General features: G+C 47.7%; 1 protein-coding gene and 1 pseudogene across 3 annotated transcripts in view; both read right to left on the reverse strand.

Annotated features, from left to right (window-relative positions):
* Positions 1 to 26,613, reverse strand: part of LOC138569196 (cold-inducible RNA-binding protein-like) — a 158,326-nt gene that overhangs the window by 16,496 nt on the left and 115,217 nt on the right. The gene's annotated exons all lie outside the window — the stretch shown is intronic.
* On the reverse strand, positions 8,738 to 19,538 carry LOC138569192 (cold-inducible RNA-binding protein B-like; annotated as a pseudogene).

The following is a 26,613-nucleotide window of genomic DNA, read 5'->3' on the forward strand; positions in this document are numbered from 1 at the left end:
TATTTGAATCAGGCATTTCAAAGACGATATCACGTACCGTGGGACCCATTGAATGAAGCAGAATTCCTGTCAGCCGACGCTCTTCTCTCACTCCGGAGGCGTCAATGTAGATATGGAGCTCTTCAGCTCCATATCTAGCCATCTGGCCCACCTAGGTGCCAGACTATTTGTATCTGTCATGTCAAAATGCGGCACTGCCTGCAGTTGCAGGGATTCAGAGGTACCTTCTTCTCTGATGCCAACCGGTCTCGGGGTGGAGCTGGTTTGGGGGCTTTGAAGGCCACTGTCCAGGTTATCTTCTGACATAATGGCAAACACGTGTGATCCGCTGTGTTCTGACGTGCTCTGATGCTGGTCACACCCTGTAGTTCCAGACGGCTGGTAGCGTTAGTGATAAGTCGGTATGTGGGGCCCACATGGCTTATGTGGAATGTTTGTGTCCCAGGCTGCACTTTCCTCCGTGGCGGTGCCTTGAAAACTGTGCGTGCAGGCGAGCGAACCTTGTTTCCTCGCTGCTGCCTGGGCACGCAATGACACGATCGTGCAAGGCGGCAATGAGGCTGCAGGCTTGTAGGTGCGGCCTTCGCGCCGTGCCGCCGCGCGGTGAAATGGGTTCAGCTGGGCTTAACAACCCAGTAAGAATACCTTTGTTGCCACTGTTGTATTCCGACAGGCGTCGGACACTGCAATCAAAATAATGAAACCGTGTTAATCATGCAAAGTAATAATACGCGGGAGCCAGGGGATGTGCTTCCAAACTCCTTTAATCATAAGCGCTAAACTGGCACTTCGAAAAAATTCATAATACAGGATCCAACTTCATATTTGCAAAAATACTTATTTTTACTCGCGTGTACGGTACCATCTTTGTGGGGACTTGAACGCGTGTTACCATCCTTGTGGGGACTTACTTTATTATTCTTATTTGGGATGGATTTCACCATAAGCAAATGGAAAAATGCTTACTTTATTGTACTCAATCGACATTATACAATTGTATTTCTACAAGTGAGTACCTGCCTGCATTATAGCTATCACAACAGATGGATTTCGATGGTTGGGGATTTCCTACAAGATGTTTAATTTGCATGCAAAACTTAAAAAGGCACTTAGTTTCAGGCATTAAACACTATTATAAACACTGAAAATGTTCCAGAAAAGATAACTGGGACAGAGGAGATGACTTGATTGACCCAGGCTCACACATTGTGGCCAAAAAGGAATAAATAATTCAAATTTAGATTTCATTCTTCACAGGCATCACCTCCCTGCTAACTCATATCTCCTCTTTAGAAATGGTCTAATGGAAATGATGTTGCTTTCTTCTTTTGGAATGTGTATACTAATTGTGGAGTTAACCTTCCTATAGGGGTCATGTTTGATTATGGAAAAGTTATTTTCCACAGAGATCATGTGCGATAATCATGAAACGATCCCCACAGAGACAGTGTGTACTTGCAATCATGTTGAGGTCCCCACAGAGATGGTGTGTGATTGCAATGATCGTAAGATGCCCATAGAGATGGTGTGTGATTAGGACTATACTCAAGTCCCCACAGCGACAGTGTGTAACTATTGTGCTGTTACGTGCTTGGGCATTAGCCACTATATAAATCTAAATAGAATACAAAAAATACAAATACAAAATATGGTCCCCACAGATATGGCAAGTGATTATGATAACACTAAAGTCCCCACAGAGCTGGTGTGTGATTACAATGATGATAAGGTCCCCATAAAGATGGTGTGGGATTAGGACTATACTCAAGTCGCCACAGAGACTGTGTGTAATTATGATGCTGTTAAGCATTTGGGCATTAGCCGCTATAGAAATCTAAATAAAATACAAAAGAAAATACATATATAAAATAAGATCCCCACAGATATGGTAAGTGATAATGATAACACTAAAGTCCCCACAGAGATGGTGTGTGAGTATGAAAAAACTCAAGTCCCCACAGAGACAGTGGGCATCATTACTCGGTAGGTGTTAAACCAAGGTGCTATTAGCACCTTGGTTGACACCGGTACCATACCGGTACCACCTTGGCGGAAAGGGGAATTACCACCCCATTCCAAGGTTGGTGGGGCGGTAATTCCCCCTTCCTCCAAGGCCCTTCCCCATTCCCATTTTTGCCCCATAGGGCTCAATGGGAATGGGGAAGGTGCTAATTACGGCACTGCAAATTGCGGTACCGTAATTAGCTCCCTGGTCCCTTTGCGGGTTGGGTTTTAATGCCTGCAAAAAGCAGGCGTTAAAGTACCCGACCCGCAAAGGGATCTCGTAGTAAGGTGTTAAGGGTTAACACTCACCGGCACCATTAACGGTGACCGTTAACCCTTAACACCTACCGTGTAATGAGGCCCAGTGTGTAATTATGATGATGTTAAGCGCTTAGGGTTAGCCGCTATAGAAATCTAAATAAAATACGAAAAAATGACAAGTACAAAATAAGGTTTCCACAAATGAACACTAAAGTCCCCACAGAGATGTTGCGTCATTTCTAAGATGTTGAGGTGCCCACAGAGATGGTATGTGATAATGATAACACTAAAGTCCCCACATAGAAGGTGTGTGATAAGAATATTGCTAAAGTCCACCCAGGGGCCACACAGAGGTCAATAAAAAACTGGAACTTAAAAGTGTGAGTCTAGTATTCAACTGCTCAAAGGTTGTCCTAATAAATCATCACCCCTTCCACATATTAAATGATGTACCCCTCCTTCTCCTACCACTTACACTACACACACGTATTACACCTCACACATGGCAGCATTATGTCTATTAATACCAAATTAACCTGATGAAGACTTGCCAACGCTATCATCTCTATTTATTTGACTCACCCCCCTAAGGCAGTGGCAAATCAAGTATCACAGTGCTGCCATTTAATAGATTTGGGGCTTTCCCGTCTGGATAAAAGAGAAATCCAAGTGCCACTGTCACAAACCACACAGACCCATACTGGCACTGAGGACTCAGGCACTGCCTCTGGCCTCCACACATCAACAATGCTGGTTTTGAATATGATTCCCCTCTAACCCACTATGACTCCGACCCCACCAGTTTTCTAGAAACATTGCATGCAATAAAACCACCAAAATGCAAAAGGTTCACTACGGAAGACCACATTTCAGTTCATGTATTGAGTGTGAAAATTATGTTGAAGTCCCATACAGATGGTGTGTGATTATAACGGCTTTATGGTCCTCACACATATTGTGTGTGATGATGGTGATGATTAAGTCCCCACAAAGATGGTGTGTGATTATAATATTGTTAAACTCACCTTATACATAGTGTGTGATAGAAATGAGGTTAAAGACCCCACAGAGATGGTGTTTGAATATAGTGATGTTAAAGTCTCCACAGCGATGGTGTGTGTTTATAAGGGTGTTCAAGCCCCTACAGAGATGGTGTGTGATAAAAATAAGTTTGAAGACCCCACAGAGATGGTGTTTGATTATATTGATGTTTTAGTCCTCACAGCAATGTTTTGTTTGATAATGGTGCTATTAAAGTCTTCATAGTGGTAGAGTGGGATAATAATGATGTTAACGTCTACACAGAGATGATGTGCAGCAATGTTAAAGTCAGAGATGGTAGGTAACAATGTTTGGTAAATGGATCTTGTATAATGTGGCTTAAGCTGTTTTGGAGACTTCATGGCATTACGTACTGAAATAGAGGAAGGTGGGTATTGGTGGAAGCAGAGCAAATGTGATCTGCAAATCCTGAAGGGTTAATTAATACAGATGTGGAAGTACATGCTTTGCTTTCTGTGAACTGGTAAAGATACAGGGTGAGTTGGACATGTGGATTTTGTGTTGACATATGGGCCCTAGATGTGTTCCATGAAATACTAACAGGATTAATCTTATGAACATGGGTAGGTGTGTCAATGCAACATGGTGGGGGGGATCACAGAACAGATAAGGGCGGTTTCCCTTTGTGGGTGTTATGACTGGCCATGCCACTGTGAGGGGAGTTTTAGTTGGTTGATATACAGAATTTAAGATGAACGAGGGAGTGTGAAGGTCAATAACTTCACAAAAATGATTTTAAAGACCCCACAGAGATGTTATGTGATGTTGGTAAGGTTAAAATCTCTGCAGAGATAGTAGTTGATGATGGGAATGTCAAAACCACTACAAATGCGTTCTAAAATGGAAATGTTTAATGTTATATTTTGCCCTCATTGTTAATGTGTGATGATGGTTGTTTTACACATCGCATAGACAAGTTGTTGAGAGATGATGGTGATTTTGTTGGTCCCAGAAAGGTGCTGTGTGATGACAGAAAACTGAGGAAGCTGAATTAGAAGTCGGGTGTCAGTGATACATAGTCGCCAAATTAGCATGAAGACCACATCGCCTCAAGCCAACAGACATCTTCTCCACAGCAATTGTTTGATCATATTGGTGCTTTCATCTACATTGCTTTGAAATGTTGTTTTAAAATTGTGTGTACGGCACCATCTTTGTGGGGACTTGAACATGTGTTACTATCCATGTGGGAACTTGCATCATTACTCTGTTTTGGAATCCAGTGCTTTCATTTTCAAATGTAAATATGCATGGTTTATAACAACACACATTAATTACACAATTTTCTCTTCATATACAAGTAATTTTAAGACACTTATAGGGTTCTTACTGAATACAGTTTAATGATTTTGAATTTTCTACCAGATAAGTCATGTTTGCATGTTCACTTAAAGACACTAATGTTGACAGGAAGCCACATTCCAAGTGGGACAAGTTGATTGGGATTGGCCTAGGATCATGCTATGTGGCAAAGATAGGATACTGGGAATTATATTTCGGTTTTATGGCTCCATAGACACCATCTTAATCACGAGAATAGATTCTCTGCACAATAATGGTATGATTATAAATATGTTACTCCCTACTTTGGGATGATGCATTGCGACAGTGAGATGTATGTCTCCAGAGGGATTTTATGTAGTGTGATGAAGTTGATTTAAAGTCCTCATAGGGCTGGTGTATGATGATAGTGGGATTAAAGTTCCCATAGGGATGGTGCGTACTAATGACATTAAAGTCCACACAGAGATGAAGTGTGAATATAGAGGTGTTGAAGTCCCCAGATAGATGGTGTATGATGACAATCAGTGAAGAGAGATGTTAAGATCAAACACAAATGTTTACGTGACCATAGATATTTTGTGCAATATTAGAATGTATTAAGTTTCAACATAGGGGGTGAGTGAGGTGGGAGATTGCAAAGTCCTCCGAGAGTTGATGTGTGAGGATTGCGTTATTGAAGTCCCCACAGAGATGGTGTGTGATGATTGTGGCATTGGCGTCCCGAAAGAGGTGGTGTAGTTGTTGGAGATGTTTGAGTCACAACATAGAGTGAGTGTGATGAAGGGTCTGGTATAGTCCTTACAGAGGTGATGTGTGATAATAATGCAGTTGAAGTCCCCACAGACATAGTGTGTGATAATAATGCCATTAAAGTCCCCACAGAGATGGTGTTTGACAATAGTGCTTCTGAAGTCCCCATATGGATGTAGTGTGATGAGAGTGAAGAGTAACATTAATAACCAAAAGAGATGTTTAACTGACTGTAGATATTGGCCCTCATTATGACCCTGGCGCTAAGTGAAAAACGATGGCGGTAAATGATTACCGCCATTGTTTTCCGCTAGGTCCGATTATGACCCGTGACCGTTAACTACGATGCCATTAGCGGCATCGTAGTTAACGCTGCCGCTAACTGCTCCAAGGAGGCGCGCACGCGACCTCCCACACCGTAATTACTGGCATAGCAGAAAGGTACGCAAATGCCGACCCAAGCGGACATGCACCTAACGCCATCACCCAGCCCGTTAAGTACCTTACCGCCATGGTGCTAATTACGCCATCGCGAACCAACCGTAAATGGCCATGTAAAGTGAATCCAGCTGCCACAGGTGCACAGAAACAGCACAGGTGGAGGCAATACAGACTCAGGAAGTACAAAAAGAGCACACCCCACCCCTTCCCACACCCAGTCACACTCCACAATGATACCAATAGGACTAGCAATGTTGGGGCTGGAGGACCTGATAGCAATGCAAGTGCTACAACAACAACAACAACAACAACAACAACAGGCAGCACAGAGGAGACGCAGGAGGAGAAGGAGGGCAAGGCAGGGCCAGCAAGCCCCACAAGCACAGCCAGTGCCACCACGCAGGCAGCCCCCAATCCCACGCATCAGAGCCAGTCCATTCAACCTCACTGCCGAGCAGATCCACACCCTGTACCGTTTGGACCGTGACACCATCACCGCCATCGTAGACATGACACACAACGACATCGTCAGCATGATAGAAACACCAACCGCCATCCCACCCCTACTGAAGGTAGTGTCTGTACTCCACTTCCTGGCCACAGGCACCTACCAGCACACAGTGGGGCACTTGCATGGCATTTCACAACCATTATTCTCAAGTACACTTATCCAAGTGCTCGATGCCCTCCTCAAGCACACAGACGACCACATCTCATTACCACGGACTGCCCAGGAGATTGCAAACACCAAAGTGGGTTTCCATGCACTAGCCGGCATACCTGGTTGCATTGGTGCCATCGACTGCACCCATGTGGGATTGGTGGTTCCACATGCCATGGAGGTACCGTACCGCAACCGGAAACAATTCCACTCAACCAACGTGCAAATGGTCTGTGACTCCAACAGGATCATCACACATTGTTGTGCCCGATTCCCCGGAGCAACCCATGATTCAATGGTCCTGAGGAACTCCACAATACCACGCTACATGGAGCGACATGCAGGCCCAACATCCTGGCTACTCGGTGAGTCTAATGTCATGACCATGGAAATGTGAAGTGGGTAGGTGAATGATGTACCAATGCATACTCCACCTGGCTGAAAGTGGGGGGGGGGTGATGCATACTCCACCGGGCTGAAAGGGGGGGGGGAATGATGCATACTCCACCGGGCTGAAAGGGGGGGGATGATGCATACTCCACCTGGCTGAAAGGGGGGGGGGTGATGCATACTCCACCTGGCTGAAAGGGGGGGGAATGATGCATACTCCACCGGGCTGAAAGGGGGGGAATGATGCATACTCCACCGGGCTGAAAGGGGGAGGGGGGATGATGCATACTCCACCGGGCTGAAAGGGGGGGGAATGATGCATACTCCACCGGGCTGAAAGGGGGGGAATGATGCATACTCCACCGGGCTGAAAGGGGGGGAGGAATTATGCATACTCCTCCGGGCTGAAAGGGGGGGGGGATGATGCATACTCCACCGGGCTGAAAGGGGAGGGGGGAATGATGCATACTCCACCGGGCTGAAAGGGGGGGAATGATGCATACTCCACCGGGCTGAAAGGGGGGGTGATGCATACTCCACCTGGCTGTGAGTAGCAGCGACAACAGAGCCAGATCATACCCTAAAACAACCCAAACTTCACCCAACACCAGTAAACCCCATACATGATGTATGCAGCCCTACCATGTGAATGAGGTTGTGTCCCAACCATGACACAACCATCTGCAAGTGCATTGTACCAATTCAGACCACATTGACTACAACGAAATGCACCTACATGCACGTCACCAAACACCATCAACCGAAAGGCCTGTCCCCCATAACTGCGCACGAAGGAGGCACATGACGGACAGAAACATCAACACACCATTACACAGACAGCATGGCCCCCAAAATGTCCCTATCAACATCAGTATTGCTCACTGGGGTCATGATGAGGCCGACAGCAATGTTGCAATGATGTGAGCATTGACATCACAGGACACGTGCCAGGCCACCAAAACAAACGGCATGAACGAACACAGTGGATGGGCACTCACAAGGCACTCGACCCCTCTGCATACATTGGTTGATGGCATGCAAAACAGGCCATGAGAGCCATGAGCATATACCGGTCGCATAGTGTGAATCAATTAGTGCATTTAGAAGTGGTCCAAAGTAACAGTTGGATGCAAGCCATGGTGGCACATCATGTTCTGAATTAGACGTCATGACTGACACATACATTCTCGCCCACATACAGGTGATGCAGGCTATCCTCTGAAGAGGTGGCTCCTTACACCAGTCCGGAACCCACAGAACCAGCATGAGGAGGACTTCAACTGTGCACATACACGTACCCGTGTGGTCATTGAGCAGGCATTCGGCCTCTTGAAGGCACGGTTTCGCTGCCTCAGCAGGTCTGGCGGGGCACTCCTGTACCGCCATGAGAAGGTGGCAAAGATGGTCATGGCATGTGTCATGCTACACAATATGTGCATCAGACGAAATGTGCCCCTGCCCCCTGACGCAGAACTGCAACCACCTGACGATGAGGATGAGGAGGGTGCAGATGGGACCGCACCTCATGGAGGAGGCGATGCACAGGAGGGGTGTGAAATGCGTCAAAATATCATCGACCAATGCTTCTAGCACACACGGCTGGTGTGTATCACATGGAGACGGCACTTGGGGCACTGTGTGTCTCTGGGTCAAATACACTGTGGACTGTACACCAATAAAGCACACATACGCAATGAAAATGTCCACACATTTGATTTGGGAAAAAGGAAAATGTGTATTTCAATTGTAAATTCTTGTGACAAACCCCCTCCCCCCTGAACACCCCAACACACCCCCTCCCCCCTGAACACCCCAACACACCCCCTCCCCCCTCCCCCCTGAACACCCCAACACACCCCCTCCCCCCTCCCCCCTGAACAACCCAACACACACCCTGTGAGTGGCTAAAGATGCCTGTAACAGTGGGCACACGCTATTGCAAGCCCCCTCTCCCGGCCCCCGGGGCACCCCTGCCTGTGGAGCGCAGGTTCCGTCCTGATCGTCGGACGGGGCTGCTTTGGGCAGAACTGGCAACGGAGGATGTCCCTGGCTGCTCAAGTGCATACATGTCCTGAAGGGTGTGGGACAGCTCCGAGAGCACACGGCGCACGGCGGCAAGTTCCCCACAAATGTCCCTTGAGGTGGACTGCATTGCAGCCCTCAGGGTCTCCGTGCTCGGCTCAATTTCGGACCTTAGGGTCTCCGTAGATTGTTCTATGGCTGCCCTAGCCCCCCACACATTCCGCAGCATGCTCATTGAGGAGCGTGGACAGCTGTTGCTGACGTGCAATGACATCCTCAAGGGACTGTTGCCTCTGCTGGGCCATGCCCATTCCAGGTGGTGTAACGGAGGGGCTGCTCCCCTCCTGTGGACTTTCAGCGGGGCATGGGGTGGATGGCCAGTCCTCTTCCTCTGGGTGCCCCTGTGTGGGATCCTCATGGGGGCTGGTATGGGACAAACAGGGGGAATGAGGCAGTTCAGTGGGGCGTCCAACATCGGGCTCCTCTGTATCGGAGTCAAAGCATGCTGCAATGGCAGCTGTTTCCCCTATGGTGCTGCTGCCTGCAGAAGCGGGTCCTTCGGTGGTGGACAATGTGGGGACGTGGGGACAGCTGCTGCTGCTGGCCTGCTGCCTGCTGGGGTGCCTGTCGGTGGCCCGTCCTGTGTGCTGGCAGAGGATTTTGCCTGCTGTGGGGTCTGGCTCACTGCAGCTGAGGTGGAGGGTCTGTGCACGGTGGTCTTGGCCCTCTTGGCTTTTTTTGTGGCAGGGGTGTCCTCATCCTCGGGGTTGGATTCTGAGCCTGTGGTGGAGCAAAGGAGGGAGAGCGTTATTGATGGGTCTGCGGACATTGGAATGGCAATGATTGACATGATTTTGGTCACTAGATGAGGCACATTTGAGGCAGGGGCATGCAGGTTGTCTCCTTTTTGTGTGGAATAAGGATGGAGGTATGTGGGTGCCTGCAGTTAGGGTGTGCATGGTACATGTATACAGGGTGGAGGTCGCATGTGGCTGTGGGCAGTGTCCAGCTGATGTGTTGCATTTACACTCTAGGGCAACATTGTGTTACACATGAATGGACTTCAGTGACTATAGCATGTCTTGATTTGAGGCACCTACCTTCATCGCCTGATGTCGGCGCTCCTCTTTCCATCCCTCCTACACCTTCGATGCCTTCCATGCCTATTGTGCTGGCACATATTTCCTCCCATGGTTGGAGTTTGATAGGGGAGTCAGATCCTCCCCCAGTAGCCAGGCCCAGGTTGCGATTAGCGGAGATGATGCATCTGACACAGAGCCTCAGGTCATCCCACCGCTTCCTGCACTGCTGTGGGTTGCGGGGTACGGTCCCCACCGCACTGACACGCTCTGCCACCAGGGACCATATGGCCTTCTTTTTGGCTATTGCCAGCCTGGTCATTTGCGTAGAAAATACTACGGCAGCATTGTCCTGAAGAGTCTCAGCGAGCATGGTCAGTTCCTCCCGAGAAACTCGGTCCTGACGCTGCCGATCGCATGCCTTCTTCACAACTTTGGGCATTTTTATGTAGGTAATTGGGTGGGTGATGGGTTGGGACAGGTCTCAGGGTTGGATCTGGTATGGTTGGGGAGGATGGCAATGGATTGTGTTTTTCAAGATGGCCGCCGTGCTGTTTCCCGTTCCGCCGCGATGACGCTACTTCCGGTTCCGCTTATTTACGGTGACCGCTAATTACGGTGACCGCTAACTACGGTGTCCGCTCACTACGGTCGCCGCTAAGATGGGTGGCGGTAGAGCACCTTGCGCGGCGTACGATGCCAGTAGGGGCCGTTTCCGCCATGGCGTAATTTACATTACCGCCATGGCGTAATGCTCGTGCGCGATGGGTCGGAATGTGACGCTCTTTCCGCCATCGATGCACGGCGTAAACGTTCATTACGCCATGGCGGGAATATCAGATACTTACCGCCTGGGTCGTAATGACCTCCATTGTGTGGTATTAGAAATGTTTGATACCCAAAAGAGGTGTTATTGAGGAGGAGGGTGCTACATCCTATTAGTGATAGCATGTGAAGATAAATTGCCAACACGCTGACCTATCCACAAAGGATGTAGATTGGGGATGTCTGGGGTTGTAAGCAAGTCTAAACCAGCTGTAACCACACACCGTGTGTTTAGGTATAGGCTCTGGGTGAGCCCACAACAGCACAACAGCCATTTTAGACCTGCCTTCTCGTGCCCAGAGAGAGAGTAATGGCTGGGGAAAACTGCAAGATGTCGTCTTTTCCTCCTGTGACACAAAGTGGCTTACAAAACTTTCAATGCAGCAAATGATACATTATTTTTTAGGAGAAATGATCTTTCAAATGTAAAGAACACCAGTCCTTGAACTTAGTAGAGATGTACATTTGCTCCTCATGGGCAGCTCGTATTCCTAATGAAATGGCAGCAAAATTTGCAATGGAAATAATGTATCAAGTATATAACAGAAAGCTACAGTACTGCAAGCGCTTCCCATGATAACACTGGCGGAAGCCGAAAATAAAAAGTACTCAAAATTCTATTCCGAGGAGGAAAAGGGGTGTATTATCATCTGTTCAACGGTGGGGAGTAGGAAAGAGGACAAGATGTGAAATGGTGGTCTTCGGGTGGGCTTGGGAGCCCATTTGGGGTAGAACATTTTTGGCTTATTGGTGGAATACCTGGGGAATCTCGCGAGATTAACGCGGCAACATCGCAAGACCTGCTTGGAAAAGAAAGAGCTTCACACTAAACTAAAAAAGTGAAAGGGGTAGTAGAAGAGGGTCAAGGAGGGAAAACATAATGGTTGTGGTGGGGACCCAAGAAAAAAGAGGGGGTGACATGGTGAGTGCCAGTGAGGATGGGGAAGACATTTTAATTTTGATACTTTGTCTTGTTACATTGCCGGGAGTGGGAATCTGGATACTCTGGTGGTATCATCACAGGAATAGTAATAGGGGGGGGGAGTCCCTTGAACTCCAATTTAAACCTCATTTAAGCACAGATCAGGGGGGCAAAGGGTCTTTGGGAAGACTTGAAACAACATGTTAAATGGACACAGCTGTGGCCAGTGAAATACAGTGGACACAGCTGTGGCCAGTGGACCTGAGACCATCAGTCATGGCTACTGGCCCACTGGAAATGGCCAAAGGGAAGTGGATCCTGAGATACCTAGGGTGTTATGGGCCTCAGCGGGTAGACCAGTGCAAATGGCCATGGTCTGGCCAGTGATCTTCCCTCTTTTAAAATCATTGGTGCAACATGCACAGTGGCCACGACCGGAACTGACTTCTAAAGTGATGGTTTCCTCTTTCCTCACAAGATACTCTACATGGGTATGTTCCATGACATAGTTGGGTGGCTTGAGTACCTGCAGGAGGGTTTGGTGTGAACATGCAATTCACTGGTTCAAATGATGATAGAGCTGTCTCAGTCTTTATTCTTTGCTAATGATAAAATGTGTACCAATGAGTTAACAAGTTAATACAATCTATTATTTTTTTTATTCACGTCTATAAAACCAGCATATGTACCAAGAGCTGTAACAAAGTGCTAGAAAGAAACAGTTATCAGGACATTACATGTTTTAAAGATTACAGCAATTTATTGAAAGACATGCAGGGCTGAAAGAAGACGTTCAAGGGGCCATTTCAAAAAGTTGTTTGGGTCCTCTTGCCAACAGTTGGGAAAACTTGCCTGCATATGTTAACATAAATTATAGATCTGATATAATGTAAGGCCTTTAAATGGAAAAGGGCAGTGGAAAATGGGCACACATATTTTCGATTGGTGCAGTTTTGTATTCATCGAGTGTCTGATCAAACAATGTGTTATGAGGTCTTTGAAGAAGGAAATCAGTGGAACATATAAAGGACTTCAAGTGGGGTAGGCAGCTGTGTGGTGAATAGATTGTTTCCTAAAGCAGTTACAATGGGTGATTTCCGTGGTTGAGGTTGCGTACCATGAGCCTCCTTGAAGCTCATTAATCTCCAAGCCTACTTACTGCCCCCACACCATAGAGGTGAATGCAGAGCAAAATACTTTCAGGAGATTCATCTTTGGCCAGCAAATGCACAGCTTTTAGTTTGTGAGACTTATGCTTTCATATGAGCATACCTTCAGTCCCATCTTGTAGCTTCATGTTATGGGAAAAACCTAGATAAAGCAATGGAGGCAAGGGGTTATAGCTGCAGGTCATCATGAGACTCTTTATTGACTTCTGGCCAGCAGAACAAGCAGCCAGTGCCTAGCTGAAACCTTCAATGATCACCTAAGAAAAGGAACTAAACCTTCTTCTTCAGAGTCACAAGAAGCACCCAAGGCTTGGGGCACAATTTCAACACGCATACTGTTCACCCAAGCAGACTATCATCTGACTATCATCATGAGAGCTCTACTTCTACTCTTCTGCATCAGCCCTTTGCCTTTTTGTCCGCTCTTCAAATGGTAAAGTCCAAAAGTAAATTTTGATTTTCAGGCACATTGCACGACAAAAAATAAAAATAAAACACATCTTTTAAAAACAGTTTGCATTGTGGACCTTTTATCAAAAGGCTAAAACAGCGAGAAATGTGGACAACAAAAATGTAGAACAAGTTTTATAAACAAGGTATATTTTACAAGATCAGACCAGTTGCAATTCAGTAAAAAAAATACAGGTGCAGAACAACGATTCAGCACAGCTCCAAAAACCTTTAGAAATACAGCTATTGTATGGACGAGCTTGAGTCAGGATTTTTTTATCGTTGCAAGCATTAGTTATCATAACTGTCTCTATACGATCCACCTCCATAGCTGCCACTGCTCCCACCACCACTGCTCTTAGAGTCCTGGGATCTACCATATCTGCCTCCTTATCCACCACCTCTATATATTCTGCTTCTGGATAAATACCCTCTCCTACCATAACTATCGTCACCCCGCCCTCTTCCTCCACAAGAAAATCCACTCCCAGTCCCTACTCGGTACCCTCCACGGCTTCCGTCCGATTTGCCTCCATGGTGCACTCGGATCTGGCGCCCATCCAGGGCCTTGCCGCCCATGCCCTTTGATGCATTCTTTGCATCATCACAGGAATGCAAACCCTCTGGATCTCTGTGTTTCACGGTTCTTTATTGCTACAACCTCATCGATTGCGCCATATTTGCTAAATGTTGCTCAAAGTCATGTTCAGTTGTATCAAAACTGAGTCCGTCAATTAATATCTTGCCTTCATCAGAAGACATTGGGCCTCATTACAAGTATGGTGGTCCAGAAATAAGGGTACCAGTAGAAACGTACCGGCACCCTTTCCAGACCGCCATACTACAACAATGCCGGTAGGTGCCACGGATCCGCCGACAGGCCTGACCTGCCGGGTTTTCAGGCACCTACCAGCAGGGTTGTCACTGAAGCACTGGCACTGTTTGCAGCGATGCCAGTGCTTCAGTGACCCCATTTCCATGGAGTCCTAGTGGACTCCCTGTAAATGTGGAATTATAGTTACCGCAGCCACTTGTGATATCCTGGTGGCACTGGGATATCAGGCAGTGGTAACGGTATTACGGGGTTACCGCCACCCTCGTAATGAGGCCCATTGTGTCACTGTTGGTTTTGAAAGTAAAAGGCGATGTAGGATTTCCATGAAGAACAGCTTCATTATGAGTTTGGGTTTATCATTGGGCTTCATTATGAGTTTGATGATAATTTGGCCGTAAATCTGCCAAATTACCACCAAACTCATTTACCGTTACTGCCACTTGGTCTTGTGGGTTTACCACAGGATTACACGTGGTGGAAGCACAATGTTAATCCCCATTTTTGGATTTCGTAGGACTCAATGGGGATTCTAGTGGAATTTCTGGAAGCGGAAATTTAGCCGATGTTTGACCTTAAATAGGCAGATTTAACTGCAGCATGATGCTCGAGGAATATCTTAGACTTCAAGCCAAACTTGTAGTTTGGGGGTGGGGGGCGGTAAAAAGGCTACCCTTTCTGTTGCTGACCAAAAAAGTGGCTGTTACAGAATTTCCACCAGTTTCTTCCTGAAATCGCTGCCCTTTTGTGCTAATATCCACAGACAGCTCTGTTAGTGGAGCTCAGTCCTAATGTATCCGCAACACGTTTGTCAAATGTGGGCATAATAACAATAACAATTACATGGTTGTATTTATGTCAGATTTCTCCCCCTTCTATAAGCTGAAATAATAAGAGGTATAATGACCTAAATTAATGGTATGCACTTTATTGATATTGGAATTATGAAAGACTGAGCCAGTCCTGCCAAGATTTAAATCTTTTACTGTAGATTGCACACCCATGTCTTCAGTGAGCCTTTTCTTCACTGAGCAGTCTCTCCCTGGATTTGCACACTATTCTGCCAATGCAGCTCTGTTCTGACATTCAATGCGACATTTCTATTTCTTTCATTGCTTCACACAGCTGAATCAATGCACCTTAATCCTGATGCGGTGCTCGATAGTTTCTAATGCTCACCTAAATGTTTATATGCTATATGTATGCTGCTGATCATGTTTCCATATCTGCAGTATGTCCACATTATCGCTCGGAGAGCGTGTACAAAAACAGTTCTACCAAAGGACCTCTGCTTTGGTCACAGTGTTCCCGTTCCCGATTGCTCACAGCACGCATAGGCTTTAACTAGATCTGTTTTCTTGGACACACAAGCAAAGGTGATACATTCCTGTGGGTGTAAATATTCCCTGCGGCTGTAAACTGAAAAGCACAATTTCATCTCCAAAACTTAAAGTAACTCAGTGAACTTTCCGCCTGTAAACTGTGACCTCTGGACATTTACAATTTCATGATATAAACTGACAAGCAAGGTATTTCCTTTTCAGTGTGCCCGCCTGATTTTCCCTTGTGTTCTGGGCAACCCCTCTCCCTTGCATATAAGCTCAAATTGCCATGGCTACCAGGCGGCTAAGGTGTGAACGGCAGCCATCAAGTTCTGAATGACAAAGGCTGTGTGCATTTGACTCTGCTTTGCGCCCCTCACCCACTCTCATCCCTTCCTGGCTGCAAAACAAAGTGCTTCACGTGAATGAATGAAAGCACTCTTTACTTGGGCGGCAACTTTAAATATGAATCAAAGCAATTGCTGCATCATCTGTTTCAAAACAAGGAATTCATGACTTGAAAGACAAGCACCTCAGTGAACTTTTGCTCTAACTTTCCTATAAAAATAAAAACAAATCACATCTCGCAAAAACATATATCGGGGTATCATAGGAGATTGCTCTATTTGCGAGTTTGACATAAGGATCAACCTATTGTAGCAACAAAAATAGTAATGAATTGCTCAAACAATTACATGTTTAAAAATAAACGGGTACACGCATCTGTGGTTTGCCTAAAACATATAATGTTAGCTAAGTTGATATTTTTATAGCAGTAAGTATCATGCCAGCACTCGCATTTAGAGTTCACGGTGTAAGTACGGGTTTTTAGAAACCCTGAAGTTTTAAATAGTTTCCACGTGATGTTTCAATAAACAGATCAGATGAATAAAGTATTAGAGTATTATCCGTAAAACATGACCTTAAAATAGCAAATCAGCGCACTCTGTGAATGTCTGGGCCATGCAAAATCTGTGGCTGACATAGCATGGCGCTTGTCCCAATTGAAGTAAGCAATAATTTGGAAAATGTGTCACTATAAAGCACATTTAAAACATAAATTCTGCTGGGTGTATACGCATGAGCTAATATAGATTTGAGAGCTTTAAGCGAGAAGTTTACATCAACTCTTCATGAATGAAAGTCATCATTTGCCATTAAAAACTGACAGTTTTGGTTTTAAAGCAATGGTGTTTCCTGTTCTATTGAGAAATTCCTTTGCTTGGTATATTCTTTTTCAACAGAAATTATCTAACTATATTTTACTGCCTTTAAATAAAATATAATTTGTATTGTGTTAATGCATGTATTTGATTGAGAGTTAAACATTAAAAATAATAGTGACTTTTTTTCAGCCTCAACATCCCAAAAATACATGTTATGGTGCACAGTTGTTGAGTCAAATCAAGCATGTATATAACAAATAAGTCATCAGACATGAAAAATTAGGAACTTTCCTTAATACTAGCTCATCCCTGATATTATGCATCGTATCCAATGTGGTGACTATAGGCAATTGGATCATTATGCCGATTCAGATTTTCTGTATATATGATATGATATGACATTTGTAACGCACCTATGCACAAGTGTTTCAGGGAGCGACAAGGCAAGGAAGGGGGAACAGAGGGAGGACAGAGACAACGATCTTACTAGACCAAGTGACATTGAGATCGCGCAAGTGCAGTGCCAGGGGGGGAGTGGAAAAGTGCCTGGGGAAAGGGGAGGGGGCAGTGCTGTACATGGGATCAAAACAATAACAAGAAGTGCAGCCAGTGGCAAGTGCAAGGGTAGATGTAGACAGCAGGTGTCTTAAAGTGCATGCAGGGGGACTGTAGGGTTACAGATACAGACCCAAGTGCAAGGGTTGCTGGGAGGCAGTGCGGGTGTGCAACTGAGCAGGCAGGGACCTGTGCCCAAAATCAGAGGGTAGCCAGGTGACCAGTGCAGTATCAGACAGGAAATCAGCAGGGGAGATGTAGAGAGAAGGCAGAAGCAAAGAGGAAGGTCTTGAGGTGCGTCCGGAACCATAGATTTAATGATTTAATAATAGAATTGCATCAGTTCGAGTGCTCTTTAATATCCATGTTTTCCTTTTTTAGTGTTGCTAAGTGTGGTTGATCTACATTTTGAAGTGTTTTTATTTTGCTTTTATTGTTCTTCAGTGGTTATATATTCCTATGGAAAGAGGAATTTTGTTCTTGTGCTCCAAATAGCATGTCGGCTTGTCTGACTACTTTGTCCACAAGGACCTGGAGCTCTGTAACACTGAATTCACTTGCAAGGCAATGGGGATAGGTGTCGGGTGCAAATCAATAAGCAATTGTAATAAGTATTTATTAATGTATTTATTTACAGGAGGAACAATGCTCTTTTGATCACAAAAGAATGTACAATAGATAAGAAATTAGATTTGCCGGGAAGCTGTGAGCTTCTTACAATGGGAGCTTGAGGGACATTCTGACCAGGTTGTGGAGGGGAGTAAATGGAACAGTCACTGGGTACAATGCATAAGTGGACATTGTGACGAATCCCAGGAGGTGAGGCCGCTATCCGATAGTCCCTGTGGGGATGACATTCTGAGAGTGGATCTCATGGAACGGGAAAACCCCTATGGGACCAGTGGCGACTATAGTGGGAGCACGCTGTATCCACCTTGACCCACCTGTCCTTCACCCCCACTCTCGTCAACCCTACCCTCCTATCCTATACATTTCTGTACTATGGAAGCAGTAGGAAGGACTGATATGAGGAAGAATAGGGATGATTAAAATGAAGATCTGAAGCAAGAAACTGTGACAAGGAAGAGGCACAGAGCTGCACAGTTCACTCAGAAGACTCTATCTGAACAGTCTAGTCTTCAGTCACAGAGCATACTGGTTGGGAGCATAAAGACTGACAACGGACTTGTCAGATGCTCCGGGGAGGAATCACGAGAGGGACTGAGGCTCGGAGAGAAAGTCGGCAAAAGTAGATCCAAGCACGGAGACGATAAAGGGGCGATCTCTACTGTTACCGCTAAACAAAACGAGAGGCTGGCTGTGGGAAGTGTGAGCAGCACAGTCTAACAGGAACACGTGGTCTGATGAAGAGGGAGATGCTAAAGTGGGTTTGGAGCCATTGCAGCAAGCGGACAGGAATGTCAGAGAACCAGCAAAGCAGAAAAAACACAGGGTAGCCCGCGACCAACCGGAAGGCTGCAGCCAAGATCCTGGCGGTAAATGGATGGCTGAGCCTTTGGTTGGGGGTCCCCATAAAGTGAAGGAAACCCTAAAAAGCATGAAGACTGAAAAGTGGGGGAAAGAGGACAGCCCCTACGCAATCCTAAGAGACGGTTTACCAAGACACAGTAATAAGGGAAAAGGACATATCCAGTGATAAGAAGGCATAATCTTCTTCATGGCAGTACTTGGAGTGAGGGTGACCCAGGACTGTCACATATGAAAAAAACACAAAGAGAACTGTGAGTGTAATATATCTGAAGACAGTACTTGGCAGGGGAGTAAACTAAGTCTGTATGTAACATTAATAGACGATAAACATAACTATGAGAAGAGTACAAAGGAACACAGAGCTTGGCAGGCCTTTGAACCAAGTTTGTGTTTGAAACTAAGAGATCTGAGGAAGGAGGAAACCAGGTCTGCCAATCAGGGTTAGGGACCAACCACAGCTTGGAGGAAAATTCAAGCCACTCTTCTTGGTTGCAGTGCCTGGTAGGAGAAAACCAGGTCTGCCAAGCAGTGTCAGGGACCCACCTCACCTTGCAGGAGTATCCAAGCCACTCTTCTGCATTGCAGTGCCTGGTAGGAGGAAACCAGGTCTGCCAACCAGAGCCAAGGGCCCACCTCAGCTTAGAGGAGCATCCAAGCCACTTGTGTTCTCTTCTTCATTGCAGTACTTGGTCAAAGGAAGCCAGATCTGCCAACCAGGGTCAGGGACCCAACACAGTTTGGAGACATACTGTGGCTCTTGTGAAATCTGATCCCCAGTGCAAACCCAAACCGATGGCATTCATTGAGAGACAAATAATCTAAGCAACATCTCCCTGCTGTTGCCCCCCCACTGCCCGCTCATGCCCCGTGTCTCTCTCCTGTTGCCCCCTACCCCCCGCTCATGCCCCATGTCTCTCTCTCCTGTTAACTCCGACCCCCCGCTCATGCCCCGTGTCTCCCTCGTGTTTCCCCCACCCCCGCTCATGCCCCGTGTCTCCCTGCTGTTGCCCCCCACCCCCCGCTCATGCCCCGTGTCTCTCTCATGTTGCCCCCCACCCCCGGCTCATGCCCCGTGTCTCTCTCCTGTTACCCTCACACCCCTCTCATGCCCAGTGTCTCTCTCATGTTGCCCCCCACCCCCGGTCATGCCCCGTCTCTCCCTGCTGTTGCCCCCCACCCCCTGCTCATGCCCGAGTCTCTCTCCTGTTACCCTCAACCCCGCTCATGCCCCGTGTCTCTCTCCTGTTAACCCCCCACCCCCCTTTCATTCCCCGTGTCTCTCTCCTGTTACCCCCCACCCCCCGCTCATGCCCCGTGTCTCTCTCCTGTTGCCCCCCACCCCCGCTCATGCCCCGTGTCTTCCTGCTGTTGCCCTCCAACCCCGCTTATGCCCCGTGTCTCTCTCCTGTTAACCCCCACCCCCTGCTCATGCCCCGTGTCTCCCTGCTGTTGCCTCCCACCCCCCACTCATGCCCGTGTCTCCCTGCTGTTGCCCCCCCACCCCCCACTCATGCCCCGTGTCTCTCTCTTGTTACCCCCCCACCCCCCCTCTCATGCCCTGTGTCTCTTTCCTTTTACCCCCCACCCCCCAGTCATGCCCCGTGTCTCCCTGCTGTTGCCCCCCACCCCCCGTTCATGCCTCGTGTCTCTCCTGTTACCCCCCACCCCCACTCATGCCCCGTGTCTCCCTGCTGTTGCCCCTCACAACCCGCTCATGCCCCGTGTCTGTCTCCTGTTACCCCCACACCCCTGCTCATGCCCCGTGTCTCCCTTGTGTTCCCCCCACCCCCCGCTCATGCCCCGTGTCTCCCTGCTGTTGCCCCCGACCCCCGCTCATGCCCCCTGTCTCTCTCCTGTTGCCCCCCACCCCCCTCTCATGCCCCGTGTCTCTCTCCTATTGCCCCCCACCCCAAGGTCAAGCCCTGAGTCCCTCTCCTGTTGCCCCGACCCCCCAGCCATGCCCTGTGTCTCCCTGTTGCCCCCCACCCCCCGGTCATGCCCTGTGTCTCCCTCCTGTTGCCCCCCACCCCCGCTCAGGCCCCGTGTCTCTCTCCTGTTAACCCCCACCCCCTGCTCATGCCCCGTGTCTCCCTGCTGTTGCCTCCCACCCCCCACTCATGCCCCGTGTCTCTCTCTTGTTACCCCCCCGCCCCCCTCTCATGCCCTGTGTCTCTTTCCTTTTACCCCCCACCCCCCAGTCATGCCCCGTGTCTCCCTGCTGTTGCCCCCCACCCCCCGTTCATGCCTCGTGTCTCTCCTGTTACCCCCCACCCCCACTCATGCCCCGTGTCTCCCTGCTGTTGCCCCTCACAACCCGCTCATGCCCCGTGTCTCTCTCCTGTTACCCCCACACCCCTGCTCATGCCCCGTGTCTCCCTTGTGTTCCCCCACCCCCCGCTCATGCCCCGTGTCTCCCTGCTGTTGCCCCCGACCCCCGCTCATGCCCCCTGTCTCTCTCCTGTTACCCCCCACCCCTCTCATGCCCCGTGTCTCTCTCCTGTTGCCCCCCACCCCAAGGTCAAGCCCTGAGTCCCTCTCCTGTTGCCCCGACCCCCCAGCCATGCCCTGTGTCTCCCTGTTGCCCCCCACCCCCCGGTCATGCCCTGTGTCTCCCTCCTTTTGCCCCCCGCTCATGTCCCCTGTCTCTCTTCTGTTACCCCCCACCCCCCGCTCATGCCCCATGTCTCCCTCGTTTTCCCCCCACTCATGCCCCGTGTCTCCCTGCTGTTGCCTCCCACCCCCGCTCATGCCCCGTGTCTGTCTCCTGTTACCCCCCACCCCTCACTCATGTCCCGTGTCTCTCTCGTGTCGCCCCCACCCCCCGGTCATGCCCCGTGTCTCCCTCCTGATGCCCCCCAACCCCCGCTCATGCCCCGTGTCTCTCTGCTGTTACCCCCACCCCCCTCTCGTGCCCCGTGTCTCTCTCCTGTTACCCCCCACCCCCCTCTCATGCCCCGTATCTCTCTCCTGTTGCCCCCCACCCCCAGTCATGCCACGTGTCTCCCTGATGTTACCCCCACACCCCGCTCATGCCACGTGTCTCTCTCCTGTTACCCCCACCCCTCTCTCATGCCCCGTATCTCTCTCCTGTTGCCCCCATCCCCGGTCATGCCCCGTGTCTCCCTGATGTTACCCCCACCCCCCGCTCATGCCATGTGTCTCTCTCCTGTTACCCCCACCCCCCTCTCATGCCCCGTGTCTCTCTCCTGTTGCCCCCTACCCCCCGCTCATGCTCCGTGTCTCTCTCCTGTTACCCCTCACCCCCCTCTCATGCCCCGTGTCTCTCTCCTGTTACCCCCAACCCCCCACTCATGCCCCGTGTCTCTCTCCTGTTACCCCCCACCCCCTGCTCATGCCCCATGTCTCTCTCCTGTTGCCCCGCACCCCCGGTCATGCCCCGTGTCTCCCTGCTGTTGCCCCCACCCCTCGCCCATGCCCCGTGTCTCTCTCCTGTTACCCCCCAACCCCCTCTCATGCCCTGCGCCCTGCCAAAGTATCCCTGAACTCACAGGCACCTGCACTAAAGAAGAAAGAATGGAAAACTTAGGATCAGGCAATGGGAAACTCATATTGGACCCCCGGTGAATCCTATGTTAGTTTCATGACAGTCCTGCTCTCCCTGGTTGCAGGATGAAGATCAGCCGGGGCCTCATCTAGGGTTTATTCCTGACCCAGCGATCAACCCTGTACCAAGTCAGGCTCCCTATATTCCAGTGGAGGAATGGGTAAGGGTAACCTGCCACATCCAATTTACCAGGAGCAATGGGATCAGGATTAGTCTCGAAAGAACACTCTGAGTCGGGTTCACGTCCTCTTCTCTTACTGCCAGTGTCAGCTCAAACTCATCCTGGACTTGGAGCAGATGGTTCCATTGCAAGGTCTTGATGTTTCCTGGCTGTCCTCATACCCATAGTCAGTAGACAGGCAGCACTACTAATTGATGCTCAATGTTGAATGGTTGAGACTCCCACTTGTTACTCAGCTTGTTCTGTCCACTCTTTTTCCAGGCTGTGGATCAACACACAATCACCAGGTGGAAGACTTGCATCAATGTGCAAGATGCAAGGCAACTGAGGATCTGTGTAGCCCAGAATTGGTTTGAGTATTCGAGGAGCTCAAGTAGTGAGGATCTGCCTCAGCTCCTTGAATGCCTCCTGGCATTAGTCGGTCCACCTATCATCAAAGGGCTCATGTGGATGGTGTAAATGGTCTGCAGAGTAGTCCTGCCGCTCCTCTAGTTAGGCAGGTATCCTTTGATGAGGTCCACAAGCGGTTGCACGATGTTGGCATATCCCACAACAAATCTCCAGTAGCTGTTAAAGAAAGGAAACTCTGTAACTCCTTCAAGTTCTGAGGTCTTGACCAGGTGAGGAAGGCTTCCGTCTTTGCGGGATCTACAGGAATGATGTCTGCAGAGATGATGTTTCTGCTGTATTTGCTGCTTGTCCAGCAAAACTGGCACTTGTTCACACTGACCTTTAGCCCTTGCTCCCTTAGGCAGTAATTCTGCCAAAAATGCCCCATAGAGTCCAATGAAAAAAGGGATCATACTCTGCCACCACCACGTGTAATCCACCTGTAAATCTGCCAAACTAAGTGGTGGCAACGGTAAGTCCAGTGGATTTACAGACAGAATACTGCCCAACTCGTAATCACCCCCATTGTCAGGTGAGATTTCGTTCAATTTCTGATTTGGCCATGTACTAAGCAGAGCATGATGTAACATTACCATTACATGAGTTCATGTTAACATAAAACACACTCAGGCCTATAAATACTTTCTTAAATGATTTCAACATCTTCACAAAACCTCTCTTTTACTTCCTTGAAGCATTACATATCTGTAAGGCATTTAATGTCAAAGAGCCCACATACAAAATGTTTAATATCATAATACATCTTCATTAAGGAGACTTCAACATCATCACACACCATCCATGTGAGGACTTCAATATCATCACATATCAACCCTGTGGGGACCTCAACATCAGCACACACCACCCATTTGAGGACTTAAATATCATCACATATCAACCCTGTGGGGACCTCAACATCAGCACACACCACTCATTTGAGGACTTAAATATCATCACATATCATCCCTGTGGGGACCTCACCATCAGCACACACCATCCACGTGAGGACTTCAATATCACCACATATCAACCCTGTGGGTACCTCAACATCAACACACACCATCCATGTGAGGACTTCAATATCATCACATATCATCCCTGTGGGGACCTCACCATCAGCACACACCATCCATGTGAGGACTTCAATATCATCACATATCAACCCTGTGGGGAACTCAACATCAGCACACACTGTCCATTTGAGGACTTAAATATCATCACATATGATGCCTGTGGGGACCTCACCATCAGCACACACCATCTATGTGAGGACTCCAATATCATCACATATCATCCCTGTGGGGACCTCACCATCAGCACACACCATCCATGTGAGGACTTCAATATCATCACATATCATACCTTTGGGGACCTCACCATCAGCGCACACCATCCATGTGAGGACTTCAATATCATCACATATCAACCCTGTGGGGACCTCAACATCAGCACACACCATTCAGTTGGAGGATTCAATATCATTGCATTGCATTTCTATGGGACCTTGAGCATAAATACACACTATTCTTATATGGCCTTCTATACAATGACACACCATCCCTGTGAGGACCTCTATGTCATCAAACAACATCCCAAAGGAGACCTCAACATGACCACACACCATCCTTTTGGTGGACTCAGTACCATCATATCAGCTCTATTGGGACTTCAGCATCATTACATACTATTCGTATTCACATACCCTTGTATGGCCAATTGGGTGCATCTGTGGCTTCATTTGCATCACCTGAATGCATTTTCCTTCACCATTTGGGTATTTTTGGTTGAATTGGCCACTATTTTTGGCAGTGTTTCGTTCAGTATTTTTACCTGAAGATAGGATGGAATTAGCATTTTTATTTCCAGCTCTAATTCCACTGGAGGATTTAGCCCCGGGGGAATTATCACTGGTTTTCATTACTTATTCCTCCAGCGCTCATTTCTTCTGGGTTAATTTCACCAGAGGAATTAGTGTCCATTTTCAATAACCCTTATATCAGCAGATTGATCAAAGTGGCGCTAATTCCATTACTGCCACTTTTTTCCCTTAGAGATCAACTTGTAAGGAAACCAAATGAGTATCAATTAAACATCAACTTTGTGAATGTTTTTTGAATAATCAGACAAAATGTGATGCCAACATTCAATTAATTCACATATCAGACTATAGACAAGATGACATCCGTGCACATAATGTGTTGTCTTGACAGTGTAGAATTCAATTTCATCACACACCACCCATATGGGGACTTCAACAAAATCACAGAAAAATAAGAAAGTAAAGTAAGTCATATTGTGATTCGTTTTTTTACAAAAGTAGTCAATGCTTGAAATGAATCTGGAAGTGTGTTGTGCAATCAATGAGGGAAGATTTACATTGCATATCAATTATATCCAATTCTGTAAACATACAAAATACACAAAAAACAGCTTAATTTCATTATTTTACATTTAATTGCAGAGTTCAGGCCATTTAAAACACAATTGTATTTGTGTATAAATGGTTCCCATGAATCTGCTGTCTGCTGCCTAAGCATGTAGGGCATCTGATTTATCAAGTGTGTTTAAATTCCTGTCCGTGTGTTGATGACTGCAATACCAGACCCACCCTGCGGGGGCAGAGCTGAGTAAAAAATCAACACACCAAAATAAACACAGGTCCCCACAAAGCCATTTTTTAAAAAGTTCTAAAAATTGGCACAGATGTCTTTTAAGTTGTTTTAAGTCATTTGGAAGGCATTACCATGTGGGGACTTGGGTTTAGGTCCCCACAGTGAAATCAAGTCCCCACAGCGTGTGCATGTTTACACACCCAAGTCCCCACAAGGATAGTAACACAAACTCTCACACACACACACACACACACACACCCTCCCCACCCCCCCAATTGAAATGAAGAGGGGATGCAACACTATGTTCGCTTCCACATTGTAAAAATCGGCCACTTTGGAAGAAAAAGAATCCAGGGTCTCCTTTGGTTCCCAGTCCACGCGGTCCCCTTTGTGCACGAAGTCTGAGCATTAGATGATCAGCCATTGCAACAGATGACCAGTGTTGACTATGAATCGTCTGCATCCCCAGCTGTGATGCTGTCCCGCCTCCTTGGTGTTGCTTTTTGGATTTCTTTGCTTGGAAATACAGGGAGAGACACGTTTTGTAGGTCGTCATTGAGGACGAGCCATGTATGTTTCTTTTCCCTTTTCTGTGTATTACAGCCTGTGCGCTGGTTGAGTGTATCAGATGCACTTCAGGGAAGCGTGACATTTCGTCCACGATTACTAGTGCGTACTTCCCATTTTCTAAAGGTCCAAACATGTCGACTGCCACCTCGTCCCACACTTGCAGAGGCATTTTAGATGGCCGTAGTGGAGCTGGGAACGTTCTCAGGGCTACTGCCTGACATGTGAGACATTTGCTCATGAGTCTTTCCACCTGCTCGTCCATTTTTGGAAACCAGACCTTGGTCCTCAGCTTTCTTTTTGTGGATATCACTCCACAATGTCCTGCATGTGCTATGTCCAGTATTTGTTTTTGTATGCCGGATGGAATTACATGCCTGTTTTCTTTGAGAAGCAAACCCTCCGGGGACACGGACAAGGTGTGTCGCACTAGTTTGAGGGTGCAGAGTTGTGCCTCCTCTTGAGCAGATAGGCTCGATGCGAGTCGATCTTTCATGTGCCACCGACCTGACTGTAGAGACTCTTGTACGAATTGCAAGAGTTTATCTGTGCTAGTAGCTTCCACGAGTTGAGCTGTGGAAATATGCTTTGGGAGCGCATTGTTGACAAGGT

The sequence above is a fragment of the Ambystoma mexicanum genome, chromosome 1p (genome assembly GCF_040938575.1).
Source record: "Ambystoma mexicanum isolate Mex_15411 chromosome 1p, UKY_AmexF1_1, whole genome shotgun sequence".
Lineage (NCBI taxonomy): Eukaryota > Metazoa > Chordata > Amphibia > Caudata > Ambystomatidae > Ambystoma > Ambystoma mexicanum.